Below are 15,346 nucleotides of genomic sequence, written 5' to 3'. Positions count from 1 at the left end.
CCTAGCCACTACCAGGCCCGTCGAGGCACCACCTTACCTAGTACTAGGGCACCAGCAAGACAGTGTCTACCCCTGTCTGGAAGGATGATGACCCAAGCGATCCGACCGCTACGCCTGAGCCTCTCTGGGCACCTCCCCCGCGAACTCCTCCTGCCACCACCCCATGCCACCCCACCCCAGCCCCACCCCACCCCCAACCCGGGCGCCCATCTCCCCACGCAACCCCCACGCCTCCTCCAGAGCGGGGACACAAGTGGCCTGCGGGACGACACAGGAGGGCTCTCACCTGCCCAAAGGCAAGGAGCTGGCTGGCTACCTGGCAACAGTTCCCAGGTGGAGGGAGAGTCCGGGTCCAAAGCCGACCCCTGCCCCGGAAGGCCCTGAGGCCCTGTCAAAGCCGGCACCCGTGGATTCCCCACCGAGGGAGGCCGAGGGCGGGCAAGGGAGGAGCCAGCCAGCTTGCGGGGCCAGCCAAGCTGCCAGGGGCACGGTTGGGGCGCGGTGAGGGTGCCCGATGAGGAACGGGAGACAAGGGAGACAAGGGAGACAAGGGAGACAAGGGAGACAAGGGAGACAAGGTCGGTGGGTAGGGCTGGCGACTGCTCCTGGCCCCGGAACCCGGCTCCGGGCCGGGGTAGAGGGCTGAGGAAGGAGGGCCTAGCTGGCAGGCTGGCTGGCTGGCTGGTGGGCGGGTTGGAGGGGCTCGTCCGTCTGTCCGTCCGTCCGTCCGTCCGTCCGGATTCGGTCTCGGACTCACTCGGGAGGGCGTGGGGGCGTGGGGACGGGCGGGCTGGCGTGCAGGAGCGCAGGCCAGTGCTGCAGCAGGCTCTTGTGGCGCCACAGCGACAACACGCCTCCGTCTACGGCCATACCACCCTGAACGCGCCCGATCTCGTCTGATCTCGGAAGCTAAGCAGGGTCGGGCCTGGTTAGTACTTGGATGGGAGACCGCCTGGGAATACCGGGTGCTGTAGGCTTTTTTTTCTTCTTCCCTTTCTCTTTTCTTCCTCCTCCTCCTCCTCCTCCTCCTCCTCCTCCTCCTCCTCCTCCTTTTCTCCTCCTCCTCCTCCTCCTTTTCTCCTCCTCCTCCTCCTCCTCCTCCTCCTCCTCCTCCTCCTCCTCCTCCTCCTCCTCCTTCCTTCTCCTCTTTTGGCCCCTTTGGCCTTCGCCACCGCGGGCCAGCCCGGACCAGGACAACACCAGGACAATCCGCACCCCGGAAAGAGGGCCCACCTCTCACAAGGTTCCAAATCCACCCACCGGTCAGCGCCCTCAGGCACGAGGGGAAACACCCGAGTGGGCAAGGAATGCCAGGACCCCTCAAGGAAGCTAAGACTCGCACGGTAGAGGTTGTCTTGAGTGGCGTGCAGCCAAGTGAGACCCTGGGCCAGCCACCATCGTCCTTGGCTCCCCGGCTCCACAGCTCCTCAGTTCCACGGGCAGGGCAGGCCGGCAGGCAGGTGCCTGGGATAGCAGCCCCGCACCACACAGCTCTGTGTATGGATTCCGGAAGAGATCGCCACGCCCCCTCCACACAACCCACCCGGTGGAAGCAGTCTAAGAGCAAGCAGGCTCCACCAACCCACTCCCGGGGATGCAGTGTACGCCCACCTGCGTGCCTGTGTGCCTGCTTGCCTGTGTGGAATGTGCAATGTGCGTGCTTGTGTGAGTAGCCCCATGTGGGTGCACGTGTCTTCGTGTAGGCCACATTAGGCGCCTTTGTGTGTGTGTGTGTGTGTGTGTGTGTGTGTGTGTGTGTTGTGCGTGCATGCTTGTGCCTATGTGGTCTGGGGTTTTGCCTGCTTTTGTGTCTGTCTGTTGGGGAGTGTGTGCATTCTTGCCTGATGTGTGTGTGTGCGCGCGTGCGTGCGTGTGCTGTGTGTGTGTGTGTTCGTTCGCTTGCTGTGCGTGCACGCTTGTGCGGATGTGTGTCCGTCTGCAGTGTCCGATGGCGGGCGTGCGTGCGTGCGTACACGCGTGCTTGAGTGTGTTTCTGCGTGCGTGGGTGTGCGTGTGCCTGTGTGCCTGCCCCCGCCCGCACCGTCCACGAGCAGAGAGCGCCAAGACCCAAGTTCCAAGTTCCAAGTTCCAAATTCCAAGTTTCCTGGGCCCCACCGGTCGGTCAGCCCAGGAGCATCTTCCACGCTGGACAGCCTGCCTTTCTCTCTTCTCCCCCACGGGCAGAACGGCGTGCCGCCCGCTTCACAGGGAGGCATCTTCAATGGGGGACTGGATGGCCCCGCTGGCTGGCGATAGGGGATAGGGCTGGGACTGGGGGTGGGGGTGGGGGTGGGCATGGGGCGGAACTGGAATCTTGGGAGCTGGCATTCCAAGTTCCAAAGAGAGAACCAAGGTTTCTCCTGAAGGCGAGAAAGCTCACAGGCGCCCAGGCACACAGTCTCTCTAACCCAATCCCAGGCTTTGGGATTTCTAGATTCTCCAGGAGGAGGGGGATACTCTGGGGAGAGGAGGAAGAGGAGCAGGAGGAGAAGGAGGGAGGAGGTAGAGGAGGAGGAGGAGGAGCAGGAGCAGGAGGAGCAGGAGGAGCAGCAGGAGGAGCAGGAGGAGCAGGAGCAGGAGCAGGAGGAGCAGCAGGAGGAACAGGAGGAGCAGTAGCAGGAGCAGGAGGATCAGGAGGAGGAGCAGGAGCAGGAGGAGGACCAGGAGCAGGAGCAGGAGCAGGAGCAGGAGCAGGAGCAGGAGCAGGAGCAGGAGCAGGTTTCCCGTTCCCCAATGATGAGAGACTAGCGCCTAGCCACTACCAGGCCCGTCGAGGCACCACCTTACCTAGTACTAGGGCACCAGCAAGACAGTGTCTACCCCTGTCTGGAAGGATGATGACCCAAGCGATCCGACCGCTACGCCTGAGCCTCTCTGGGCACCTCCCCCGCGAACTCCTCCTGCCACCACCCCATGCCACCCCACCCCAGCCCCACCCCACCCCCAACCCGGGCGCCCATCTCCCCACGCAACCCCCACGCCTCCTCCAGAGCGGGGACACAAGTGGCCTGCGGGACGACACAGGAGGGCTCTCACCTGCCCAAAGGCAAGGAGCTGGCTGGCTACCTGGCAACAGTTCCCAGGTGGAGGGAGAGTCCGGGTCCAAAGCCGACCCCTGCCCCGGAAGGCCCTGAGGCCCTGTCAAAGCCGGCACCCGTGGATTCCCCACCGAGGGAGGCCGAGGGCGGGCAAGGGAGGAGCCAGCCAGCTTGCGGGGCCAGCCAAGCTGCCAGGGGCACGGTTGGGGCGCGGTGAGGGTGCCCGATGAGGAACGGGAGACAAGGGAGACAAGGGAGACAAGGGAGACAAGGGAGACAAGGTCGGTGGGTAGGGCTGGCGACTGCTCCTGGCCCCGGAGCCCGGCTCCGGGCCGGGGCAGAGGGCTGAGGAAGGAGGGCCTAGCTGGCAGGCTGGCTGGCTGGCTGGTGGGCGGGTTGGAGGGGCTCGTCCGTCTGTCCGTCCGTCCGTCCGTCCGGATTCGGTCTCGGACTCACTCGGGAGGGCGTGGGGGGCGTGGGGACGGGCGGGCTGGCGTGCAGGAGCGCAGGCCAGTGCTGCAGCAGGCTCTTGTGGCGCCACAGCGACAACACGCCTCCGTCTACGGCCATACCACCCTGAACGCGCCCGATCTCGTCTGATCTCGGAAGCTAAGCAGGGTCGGGCCTGGTTAGTACTTGGATGGGAGACCGCCTGGGAATACCGGGTGCTGTAGGCTTTTTTCTTCTTCTTCCCTTGCTCTTTTCTTCTTCTTCTTCTTCTTCTTCTTCTTCTTCTTCTTCTTCTTCTTCTTCTTCTTCTTCTTCTTCTTCTTCTTCTTCTTCTTCTCTTCCTTCTCCTCCTCCTCCTCCTCCTCCTCCTCCTCCTCCTCCTCTTCCTCCTCTTCCTCCTCTTCCTCCTCCTCCTTCCTTCTCCTCTTTTGGCCCCTTTGGCCTTCGCGACCGCGGGCCAGCCGGGACCAGGACAACACCAGGACAATCCGCACCCCGGAAAGAGGGCCCACCTCTCACAAGGTTCCAAATCCACCCACCGGTCAGCGCCCTCAGGCACGAGGGGAAACACCCGAGTGGGCAAGGAATGCCAGGACCCCTCAAGGAAGCTAAGACTCGCACGGTAGAGGCTGTCTTGAGTGGCGTGCAGCCAAGTGAGACCCTGGGCCAGCCACCATCGTCCTTGGCTCCCCGGCTCCACAGCTCCTCAGTTCCACGGGCAGGGCAGGCCGGCAGGCAGGTGCCTGGGATAGCAGCCCCGCACCGCACAGCTCTGTGTATGGATTCCGGAAGAGATCGCCACGCCCCCTCCACACAACCCACCCGGTGGAAGCAGTCTAAGAGCAAGCAGGCTCCACCAACCCACTCCCGGGGATGCAGTGTACGCCCACCTGCGTGCCTGTGTGCCTGCTTGCCTGTGTGGAATGTGCAATGTGCGTGCTTGTGTGAGTAGCCCCATGTGGGTGCACGTGTCTTCGTGTAGGCCACATTAGGCGCCTTTGTGTGTGTGTGTGTGTGTTGTGCGTGCATGCTTGTGCCTATGTGGTCTGGGGTTTTGCCTGCTTTTGTGTCTGTCTGTTGGGGAGTGTGTGCATTCTTGCCTGATGTGTGTGTGTGCGCGTGCGTGCGTGTGCTGTGTGTGTGTGTGTTCGTTCGCTTGCTGTGCGTGCACGCTTGTGCGGATGTGTGTCCGTCTGCAGTGTCCGATGGCGTGCGTGCGTGCGTACACGCGTGCTTGAGTGTGTTTCTGCGTGCGTGGGTGTGCGTGTGCCTGTGTGCCTGCCCCCCGCCCGCACCGTCCACGAGCAGAGAGCGCCAAGACCCAAGTTCCAAGTTCCAAGTTCCAAATTCCAAGTTTCCTGGGCCCCACCGGTCGGTCAGCCCAGGAGCATCTTCCACGCTGGACAGCCTGCCTTTCTCTCTTCTCCCCCACGGGCAGAACGGCGTGCCGCCCGCTTCACAGGGAGGCATCTTCAATGGGGGACTGGATGGCCCCGCTGGCTGGCGATAGGGGATAGGGCTGGGACTGGGGGTGGGGGTGGGGGTGGGCATGGGGCGGAACTGGAATCTTGGGAGCTGGCATTCCAAGTTCCAAAGAGAGAACCAAGGTTTCTCCTGAAGGCGAGAAAGCTCACAGGCGCCCAGGCACACAGTCTCTCTAACCCAATCCCAGGCTTTGGGATTTCTAGATTCTCCAGGAGGAGGGGGATACTCTGGGGAGAGGAGGAAGAGGAGCAGGAGGAGAAGGAGGGAGGAGGTAGAGGAAGAGGAGGAGGAGGAGGAGCAGGAGCAGGAGGAGCAGGAGGAGCAGCAGGAGGAGCAGGAGGAGCAGGAGCAGGAGCAGGAGGAGCAGGAGCAGGAGCAGGAGCAGGAGCAGGAGCAGGAGCAGGAGCAGGAGCAGGAGCAGGAGCAGGAGCAGGAGCAGGAGCAGGAGGGAAAGGAAACAACAGTTTCCCGTTCCCCAATGATGAGAGACTAGCGCCTAGCCACTACCAGACCCGTCGAGGCACCACCTTACCTAGTACTAGGGCACCAGCAAGACAGTGTCTACCCCTGTCTGGAAGGATGATGACCCAAGCGATCCGACCGCTACGCCTGAGCCTCTCTGGGCACCTCCCCCGCGAACTCCTCCTGCCACCACCCCATGCCACCCCAGCCCAGCCCCACCCCCACCCCCAACCCGGGCGCCCATCTCCCCACGCAACCCCCACGCCTCCTCCAGAGCGGGGACACAAGTGGCCTGCGGGACGACACAGGAGGGCTCTCACCTGCCCAAAGGCAAGGAGCTGGCTGGCTACCTGGCAACAGTTCCCAGGTGGAGGGAGAGTCCGGGTCCAAAGCCGACCCCTGCCCCGGAAGGCCCTGAGGCCCTGTCAAAGCCGGCACCCGTGGATTCCCCACCGAGGGAGGCCGAGGGCGGGCAAGGGAGGAGCCAGCCAGCTTGCGGGGCCAGCCAAGCTGCCAGGGGCACGGTTGGGGCGCGGTGAGGGTGCCCGATGAGGAACGGGAGACAAGGGAGACAAGGGAGACAAGGGAGACAAGGGAGACAAGGTCGGTGGGTAGGGCTGGCGACTGCTCCTGGCCCCGGAGCCCGGCTCCGGGCCGGGGCAGAGGGCTGAGGAAGGAGGGCCTAGCTGGCAGGCTGGCTGGCTGGCTGGTGGGCGGGTTGGAGGGGCTCGTCCGTCTGTCCGTCCGTCCGTCCGTCCGGATTCGGTCTCGGACTCACTCGGGAGGGCGTGGGGGCGTGGGGACGGGCGGGCTGGCGTGCAGGAGCGCAGGCCAGTGCTGCAGCAGGCTCTTGTGGCGCCACAGCGACAACACGCCTCCGTCTACGGCCATACCACCCTGAACGCGCCCGATCTCGTCTGATCTCGGAAGCTAAGCAGGGTCGGGCCTGGTTAGTACTTGGATGGGAGACCGCCTGGGAATACCGGGTGCTGTAGGCTTTTTTCTTCTTCTTCCCTTGCTCTTTTCTTCTTCTTCTTCTTCTTCTTCTTCTTCTTCTTCTTCCTCTTCTTCTTCTTCTTCTTCTTCTTCTTCTTCTTCTTCTTCTTCTTCTTCTCTTCCTTCTCCTCCTCCTCCTCCTCCTCCTCCTCCTCCTCTTCCTCCTCTTCCTCCTCTTCCTCCTCCTCCTTCCTTCTCCTCTTTTGGCCCCTTTGGCCTTCGCGACCGCGGGCCAGCCGGGACCAGGACAACACCAGGACAATCCGCACCCCGGAAAGAGGGCCCACCTCTCACAAGGTTCCAAATCCACCCACCGGTCAGCGCCCTCAGGCACGAGGGGAAACACCCGAGTGGGCAAGGAATGCCAGGACCCCTCAAGGAAGCTAAGACTCGCACGGTAGAGGCTGTCTTGAGTGGCGTGCAGCCAAGTGAGACCCTGGGCCAGCCACCATCGTCCTTGGCTCCCCGGCTCCACAGCTCCTCAGTTCCACGGGCAGGGCAGGCCGGCAGGCAGGTGCCTGGGATAGCAGCCCCGCACCGCACAGCTCTGTGTATGGATTCCGGAAGAGATCGCCACGCCCCCTCCACACAACCCACCCGGTGGAAGCAGTCTAAGAGCAAGCAGGCTCCACCAACCCACTCCCGGGGATGCAGTGTACGCCCACCTGCGTGCCTGTGTGCCTGCTTGCCTGTGTGGAATGTGCAATGTGCGTGCTTGTGTGAGTAGCCCCATGTGGGTGCACGTGTCTTCGTGTAGGCCACATTAGGCGCCTTTGTGTGTGTGTGTGTGTGTTGTGCGTGCATGCTTGTGCCTATGTGGTCTGGGGTTTTGCCTGCTTTTGTGTCTGTCTGTTGGGGAGTGTGTGCATTCTTGCCTGATGTGTGTGTGTGCGCGTGCGTGCGTGTGCTGTGTGTGTGTGTGTTCGTTCGCTTGCTGTGCGTGCACGCTTGTGCGGATGTGTGTCCGTCTGCAGTGTCCGATGGCGTGCGTGCGTGCGTACACGCGTGCTTGAGTGTGTTTCTGCGTGCGTGGGTGTGCGTGTGCCTGTGTGCCTGCCCCCGCCCGCACCGTCCACGAGCAGAGAGCGCCAAGACCCAAGTTCCAAGTTCCAAGTTCCAAATTCCAAGTTTCCTGGGCCCCACCGGTCGGTCAGCCCAGGAGCATCTTCCACGCTGGACAGCCTGCCTTTCTCTCTTCTCCCCCACGGGCAGAACGGCGTGCCGCCCGCTTCACAGGGAGGCATCTTCAATGGGGGACTGGATGGCCCCGCTGGCTGGCGATAGGGGATAGGGCTGGGACTGGGGGTGGGGGTGGGGGTGGGCATGGGGCGGAACTGGAATCTTGGGAGCTGGCATTCCAAGTTCCAAAGAGAGAACCAAGGTTTCTCCTGAAGGCGAGAAAGCTCACAGGCGCCCAGGCACACAGTCTCTCTAACCCAATCCCAGGCTTTGGGATTTCTAGATTCTCCAGGAGGAGGGGGATACTCTGGGGAGAGGAGGAAGAGGAGCAGGAGGAGAAGGAGGGAGGAGGTAGAGGAAGAGGAGGAGGAGGAGGAGCAGGAGCAGGAGGAGCAGGAGGAGCAGCAGGAGGAGCAGGAGGAGCAGGAGCAGGAGCAGGAGGAGCAGGAGCAGGAGCAGGAGCAGGAGCAGGAGCAGGAGCAGGAGCAGGAGCAGGAGCAGGAGCAGGAGCAGGAGCAGGAGCAGGAGGGAAAGGAAACAACAGTTTCCCGTTCCCCAATGATGAGAGACTAGCGCCTAGCCACTACCAGACCCGTCGAGGCACCACCTTACCTAGTACTAGGGCACCAGCAAGACAGTGTCTACCCCTGTCTGGAAGGATGATGACCCAAGCGATCCGACCGCTACGCCTGAGCCTCTCTGGGCACCTCCCCCGCGAACTCCTCCTGCCACCACCCCATGCCACCCCAGCCCAGCCCCACCCCACCCCCAACCCGGGCGCCCATCTCCCCACGCAACCCCCACGCCTCCTCCAGAGCGGGGACACAAGTGGCCTGCGGGACGACACAGGAGGGCTCTCACCTGCCCAAAGGCAAGGAGCTGGCTGGCTACCTGGCAACAGTTCCCAGGTGGAGGGAGAGTCCGGGTCCAAAGCCGACCCCTGCCCCGGAAGGCCCTGAGGCCCTGTCAAAGCCGGCACCCGTGGATTCCCCACCGAGGGAGGCCGAGGGCGGGCAAGGGAGGAGCCAGCCAGCTTGCGGGGCCAGCCAAGCTGCCAGGGGCACGGTTGGGGCGCGGTGAGGGTGCCCGATGAGGAACGGGAGACAAGGGAGACAAGGGAGACAAGGGAGACAAGGGAGACAAGGTCGGTGGGTAGGGCTGGCGACTGCTCCTGGCCCCGGAGCCCGGCTCCGGGCCGGGGCAGAGGGCTGAGGAAGGAGGGCCTAGCTGGCAGGCTGGCTGGCTGGCTGGTGGGCGGGTTGGAGGGGCTCGTCCGTCTGTCCGTCCGTCCGTCCGTCCGGATTCGGTCTCGGACTCACTCGGGAGGGGCGTGGGGGCGTGGGGACGGGCGGGCTGGCGTGCAGGAGCGCAGGCCAGTGCTGCAGCAGGCTCTTGTGGCGCCACAGCGACAACACGCCTCCGTCTACGGCCATACCACCCTGAACGCGCCCGATCTCGTCTGATCTCGGAAGCTAAGCAGGGTCGGGCCTGGTTAGTACTTGGATGGGAGACCGCCTGGGAATACCGGGTGCTGTAGGCTTTTTTCTTCTTCTTCCCTTGCTCTTTTCTTCTTCTTCTTCTTCTTCTTCTTCTTCTTCTTCTTCCTCTTCTTCTTCTTCTTCTTCTTCTTCTTCTTCTTCTTCTTCTTCTTCTTCTCTTCCTTCTCCTCCTCCTCCTCCTCCTCCTCCTCCTCCTCTTCCTCCTCTTCCTCCTCTTCCTCCTCCTCCTTCCTTCTCCTCTTTTGGCCCCTTTGGCCTTCGCGACCGCGGGCCAGCCGGGACCAGGACAACACCAGGACAATCCGCACCCCGGAAAGAGGGCCCACCTCTCACAAGGTTCCAAATCCACCCACCGGTCAGCGCCCTCAGGCACGAGGGGAAACACCCGAGTGGGCAAGGAATGCCAGGACCCCTCAAGGAAGCTAAGACTCGCACGGTAGAGGCTGTCTTGAGTGGCGTGCAGCCAAGTGAGACCCTGGGCCAGCCACCATCGTCCTTGGCTCCCCGGCTCCACAGCTCCTCAGTTCCACGGGCAGGGCAGGCCGGCAGGCAGGTGCCTGGGATAGCAGCCCCGCACCGCACAGCTCTGTGTATGGATTCCGGAAGAGATCGCCACGCCCCCTCCACACAACCCACCCGGTGGAAGCAGTCTAAGAGCAAGCAGGCTCCACCAACCCACTCCCGGGGATGCAGTGTACGCCCACCTGCGTGCCTGTGTGCCTGCTTGCCTGTGTGGAATGTGCAATGTGCGTGCTTGTGTGAGTAGCCCCATGTGGGTGCACGTGTGTTCGTGTAGGCCACATTAGGCGCCTTTGTGTGTGTGTGTGTGTGTTGTGCGTGCATGCTTGTGCCTATGTGGTCTGGGGTTTTGCCTGCTTTTGTGTCTGTCTGTTGGGGAGTGTGTGCATTCTTGCCTGATGTGTGTGTGTGCGCGTGCGTGCGTGTGCTGTGTGTGTGTGTGTTCGTTCGCTTGCTGTGCGTGCACGCTTGTGCGGATGTGTGTCCGTCTGCAGTGTCCGATGGCGTGCGTGCGTGCGTACACGCGTGCTTGAGTGTGTTTCTGCGTGCGTGGGTGGTGCGTGTGCCTGTGTGCCTGCCCCCGCCCGCACCGTCCACGAGCAGAGAGCGCCAAGACCCAAGTTCCAAGTTCCAAGTTCCAAATTCCAAGTTTCCTGGGCCCCACCGGTCGGTCAGCCCAGGAGCATCTTCCACGCTGGACAGCCTGCCTTTCTCTCTTCTCCCCCACGGGCAGAACGGCGTGCCGCCCGGCTTCACAGGGAGGCATCTTCAATGGGGGACACTGGATGGCCCCGCTGGCTGGCGATAGGGGATAGGGCTGGGACTCGGGGGTGGGGGTCGGGGGTGGGCATGGGGCGGAACTGGAATCTTGGGAGCTGGCATTCCAAGTCCAAAGAGAGTTCTCCTGAAGGCGAGAAAGCTCACAGGCGCCCAGGCACACAGTCTCTCTAACCCAATCCCAGGCTTTGGGATTTCTAGACTCTCCAGGAGGAGGGGGATACTCTGGGGAGAGGAGGAAGAGGAGCAGGAGGAGAAGGAGGGAGGAGGTAGAGGAAGAGGAGGAGGAGGAGGAGCAGGAGCAGGAGGAGCAGGAGGAGCAGCAGGAGGAGCAGGAGGAGCAGGAGCAGGAGCAGGCGCAGGAGCAGGAGGAGCAGCAGGAGGAACAGGAGGAGCAGGAGCAGGAGGATCAGGAGGAGGAGCAGGAGGAGAAGCAGGAGCAGGAGCAGGAGCAGGAGCAGGAGCAGGAGGAGCAGCAGGAGGAACAGGAGGAGCAGGAGCAGGAGGATCAGGAGGAGGAGCAGGAGGAGAAGCAGGAGCAGGAGCAGGAGCAGGAGCAGGAGCAGGAGCAGGAGCAGGAGCAGGAGCAGGAGCAGGAGCAGGAGCAGGAGCAGGAGGAGCAGGAGCAGGAGGGAAAGGAAACAACAGTTTCCCGTTCCCCAATGATGAGAGACTAGCGCCTAGCCACTACCAGACCCGTCGAGGCACCACCTTACCTAGTACTAGGGCACCAGCAAGACAGTGTCTACCCCTGTCTGGAAGGATGATGACCCAAGCGATCCGACCGCTACGCCTGAGCCTCTCTGGGCACCTCCCCCGCGAACTCCTCCTGCCACCACCCCATGCCACCCCACCCCCAGCCCCACCCCACCCCCAACCCGGGCGCCCATCTCCCCACGCAACCCCCACGCCTCCTCCAGAGCGGGGACACAAGTGGCCTGCGGGACGACACAGGAGGGCTCTCACCTGCCCAAAGGCAAGGAGCTGGCTGGCTACCTGGCAACAGTTCCCAGGTGGAGGGAGAGTCCGGGTCCAAAGCCGACCCCTGCCCCCGGAAGGCCCTGAGGCCCTGTCAAAGCCGGCACCCGTGGATTCCCCCACCGAGGGAGGCCGAGGGCGGGCAAGGGAGGAGCCAGCCAGCTTGCGGGGCCAGCCAAGCTGCCAGGGGCACGGTTGGGGCGCGGTGAGGGTGCCCGATGAGGAACGGGAGACAAGGGAGACAAGGGAGACAAGGGAGACAAGGGAGACAAGGTCGGTGGGTAGGGCTGGCGACTGCTCCTGGCCCCGGAGCCCGGCTCCGGGCCGGGGCAGAGGGCTGAGGAAGGAGGGCCTAGCTGGCAGGCTGGCTGGCTGGCTGGTGGGCGGGTTGGAGGGGCTCGTCCGTCTGTCCGTCCGTCCGTCCGTCCGGATTCGGTCTCGGACTCACTCGGGAGGGCGTGGGGGCGTGGGGACGGGCGGGCTGGCGTGCAGGAGCGCAGGCCAGTGCTGCAGCAGGCTCTTGTGGCGCCACAGCGACAACACGCCTCCGTCTACGGCCATACCACCCTGAACGCGCCCGATCTCGTCTGATCTCGGAAGCTAAGCAGGGTCGGGCCTGGTTAGTACTTGGATGGGAGACCGCCTGGGAATACCGGGTGCTGTAGGCTTTTTTCTTCTTCTTCCCTTGCTCTTTTCTTCTTCTTCTTCTTCTTCTTCTTCTTCTTCTTCTTCTTCTTCTTCTTCTTCTTCTTCTTCTTCTTCTTCTTCTTCTTCTCTTCCTTCTCCTCCTCCTCCTCCTCCTCCTCCTCCTCCTCCTCCTCCTCTTCCTCCTCTTCCTCCTCCTCTCCTCCTCCTTCCTTCTCCTCTTTTGGCCCCTTTGGCCTTCGCGACCGCGGGCCAGCCGGGACCAGGACAACACCAGGACAATCCGCACCCCGGAAAGAGGGCCCACCTCTCACAAGGTTCCAAATCCACCCACCGGTCAGCGCCCTCAGGCACGAGGGGAAACACCCGAGTGGGCAAGGAATGCCAGGACCCCTCAAGGAAGCTAAGACTCGCACGGTAGAGGCTGTCTTGAGTGGCGTGCAGCCAAGTGAGACCCTGGGCCAGCCACCATCGTCCTTGGCTCCCCGGCTCCACAGCTCCTCAGTTCCACGGGCAGGGCAGGCCGGCAGGCAGGTGCCTGGGATAGCAGCCCCGCACCGCACAGCTCTGTGTATGGATTCCGGAAGAGATCGCCACGCCCCCTCCACACAACCCACCCGGTGGAAGCAGTCTAAGAGCAAGCAGGCTCCACCAACCCACTCCCGGGGATGCAGTGTACGCCCACCTGCGTGCCTGTGTGCCTGCTTGCCTGTGTGGAATGTGCAATGTGCGTGCTTGTGTGAGTAGCCCCATGTGGGTGCACGTGTGTTCGTGTAGGCCACATTAGGCGCCTTTGTGTGTGTGTGTGTGTGTTGTGCGTGCATGCTTGTGCCTATGTGGTCTGGGGTTTTGCCTGCTTTTGTGTCTGTCTGTTGGGGAGTGTGTGCATTCTTGCCTGATGTGTGTGTGTGCGCGTGCGTGCGTGTGCTGTGTGTGTGTGTGTTCGTTCGCTTGCTGTGCGTGCACGCTTGTGCGGATGTGTGTCCGTCTGCAGTGTCCGATGGCGTGCGTGCGTGCGTACACGCGTGCTTGAGTGTGTTTCTGCGTGCGTGGGTGTGCGTGTGCCTGTGTGCCTGCCCCCGCCCGCACCGTCCACGAGCAGAGAGCGCCAAGACCCAAGTTCCAAGTTCCAAGTTCCAAATTCCAAGTTTCCTGGGCCCCACCGGTCGGTCAGCCCAGGAGCATCTTCCACGCTGGACAGCCTGCCTTTCTCTCTTCTCCCCCACGGGCAGAACGGCGTGCCGCCCGCTTCACAGGGAGGCATCTTCAATGGGGGACTGGATGGCCCCGCTGGCTGGCGATAGGGGATAGGGCTGGGACTGGGGGTGGGGGTGGGGGTGGGCATGGGGCGGAACTGGAATCTTGGGAGCTGGCATTCCAAGTTCCAAAGAGAGAACCAAGGTTTCTCCTGAAGGCGAGAAAGCTCACAGGCGCCCAGGCACACAGTCTCTCTAACCCAATCCCAGGCTTTGGGATTTCTAGATTCTCCAGGAGGAGGGGGATACTCTGGGGAGAGGAGGAAGAGGAGCAGGAGGAGAAGGAGGGAGGAGGTAGAGGAAGAGGAGGAGGAGGAGGAGCAGGAGCAGGAGGAGCAGGAGGAGCAGCAGGAGGAGCAGGAGGAGCAGGAGCAGGAGCAGGCGCAGGAGCAGGAGGAGCAGCAGGAGGAACAGGAGGAGCAGGAGCAGGAGGATCAGGAGGAGGAGCAGGAGAAGAGGAGCAGGAGCAGGAGCAGGAGCAGGAGCAGGAGCGGAGCAGGAGCAGGAGCAGGAGCAGGAGCAGGAGCAGGAGCAGGAGAGGAGCAGGAGCAGGAGCAGGAGCAGGAGCAGGAGCAGGAGCAGGAGCAGGCAGGGGAAAGGAAACAACAGTTTCCCGTTCCCCAATGATGAGAGACTAGCGCCTAGCCACTACCAGACCCGTCGAGGCACCACCTTACCTAGTACTAGGGCACCAGCAAGACAGTGTCTACCCCTGTCTGGAAGGATGATGACCCAAGCGATCCGACCGCTACGCCTGAGCCTCTCTGGGCACCTCCCCCGCGAACTCCTCCTGCCACCACCCCATGCCACCCCACCCCAGCCCCACCCCACCCCCAACCCGGGCGCCCATCTCCCCACGCAACCCCCACGCCTCCTCCAGAGCGGGGACACAAGTGGCCTGCGGGACGACACAGGAGGGCTCTCACCTGCCCAAAGGCAAGGAGCTGGCTGGCTACCTGGCAACAGTTCCCAGGTGGAGGGAGAGTCCGGGTCCAAAGCCGACCCCTGCCCCGGAAGGCCCTGAGGCCCTGTCAAAGCCGGCACCCGTGGATTCCCCACCGAGGGAGGCCGAGGGCGGGCAAGGGAGGAGCCAGCCAGCTTGCGGGGCCAGCCAAGCTGCCAGGGGCACGGTTGGGGCGCGGTGAGGGTGCCCGATGAGGAACGGGAGACAAGGGAGACAAGGGAGACAAGGGAGACAAGGGAGACAAGGTCGGTGGGTAGGGCTGGCGACTGCTCCTGGCCCCGGAGCCCGGCTCCGGGCCGGGGCAGAGGGCTGAGGAAGGAGGGCCTAGCTGGCAGGCTGGCTGGCTGGCTGGTGGGCGGGTTGGAGGGGCTCGTCCGTCTGTCCGTCCGTCCGTCCGTCCGGATTCGGTCTCGGACTCACTCGGGAGGGCGTGGGGGCGTGGGGACGGGCGGGCTGGCGTGCAGGAGCGCAGGCCAGTGCTGCAGCAGGCTCTTGTGGCGCCACAGCGACAACACGCCTCCGTCTACGGCCATACCACCCTGAACGCGCCCGATCTCGTCTGATCTCGGAAGCTAAGCAGGGTCGGGCCTGGTTAGTACTTGGATGGGAGACCGCCTGGGAATACCGGGTGCTGTAGGCTTTTTTCTTCTTCTTCCCTTGCTCTTTTCTTCTTCTTCTCTTCTTCTTCTTCTTCTTCTTCTTCTTCTTCTTCTTCTTCTTCTTCTTCTTCTTCTTCTTCTTCTTCTTCTCTTCCTTCTCCTCCTCCTCCTCCTCCTCCTCCTCCTCCTCCTCCTCCTCTTCCTCCTCTTCCTCCTCTTCCTCCTCCTCCTTCCTTCTCCTCTTTTGGCCCCTTTGGCCTTCGCGACCGCGGGCCAGCCGGGACCAGGACAACACCAGGACAATCCGCACCCCGGAAAGAGGGCCCACCTCTCACAAGGTTCCAAATCCACCCACCGGTCAGCGCCCTCAGGCACGAGGGGAAACACCCGAGTGGGCAAGGAATGCCAGGACCCCTCAAGGAAGCTAAGACTCGCACGGTAGAGGCTGTCTTGAGTGGCGTGCAGCCAAGTGAGACCCTGGGCCAGCCACCATCGTCCT

At 63.1% G+C, this 15,346-nt stretch overlaps 6 non-coding genes across 6 annotated transcripts; all 6 read left to right on the top strand.

Annotated features, from left to right (window-relative positions):
- Nucleotides 1-858: 858 nt before the first annotated feature.
- LOC148118575 (5S ribosomal RNA) lies at nucleotides 859-977 on the top strand. The gene has a single exon (XR_015736100.1). It is a non-coding gene; the product is annotated as a 5S ribosomal RNA (ribosomal RNA).
- A 2,619-nt stretch (nucleotides 978-3,596) lies between these two features.
- LOC148118574 (5S ribosomal RNA) lies at nucleotides 3,597-3,715 on the top strand. Its single transcript, XR_015736099.1, has one exon. It is a non-coding gene; the product is annotated as a 5S ribosomal RNA (ribosomal RNA).
- Nucleotides 3,716-6,314: 2,599 nt separating this feature from the next.
- LOC148118573 (5S ribosomal RNA) lies at nucleotides 6,315-6,433 on the top strand. Its single transcript, XR_015736098.1, has one exon. It is a non-coding gene; the product is annotated as a 5S ribosomal RNA (ribosomal RNA).
- A 2,598-nt stretch (nucleotides 6,434-9,031) lies between these two features.
- LOC148118572 (5S ribosomal RNA) lies at nucleotides 9,032-9,150 on the top strand. Its single transcript, XR_015736097.1, has one exon. It is a non-coding gene; the product is annotated as a 5S ribosomal RNA (ribosomal RNA).
- A 2,782-nt stretch (nucleotides 9,151-11,932) lies between these two features.
- Nucleotides 11,933-12,051, top strand: LOC148118571 (5S ribosomal RNA). Its single transcript, XR_015736096.1, has one exon. It is a non-coding gene; the product is annotated as a 5S ribosomal RNA (ribosomal RNA).
- Nucleotides 12,052-14,769: 2,718 nt separating this feature from the next.
- On the top strand, nucleotides 14,770-14,888 carry LOC148118570 (5S ribosomal RNA). The gene has a single exon (XR_015736095.1). It is a non-coding gene; the product is annotated as a 5S ribosomal RNA (ribosomal RNA).
- The last annotated feature ends 458 nt before the right edge of the window (nucleotides 14,889-15,346 follow it).

The sequence above is a fragment of the Myodes glareolus genome, chromosome 22, assembly GCF_982192425.1.
Source record: "Myodes glareolus chromosome 22, mMyoGla1.1, whole genome shotgun sequence".
In the NCBI taxonomy this organism is placed as follows: domain Eukaryota; kingdom Metazoa; phylum Chordata; class Mammalia; order Rodentia; family Cricetidae; genus Myodes; species Myodes glareolus.
This window is presented reverse-complemented; position numbering and strand designations above follow the sequence as displayed.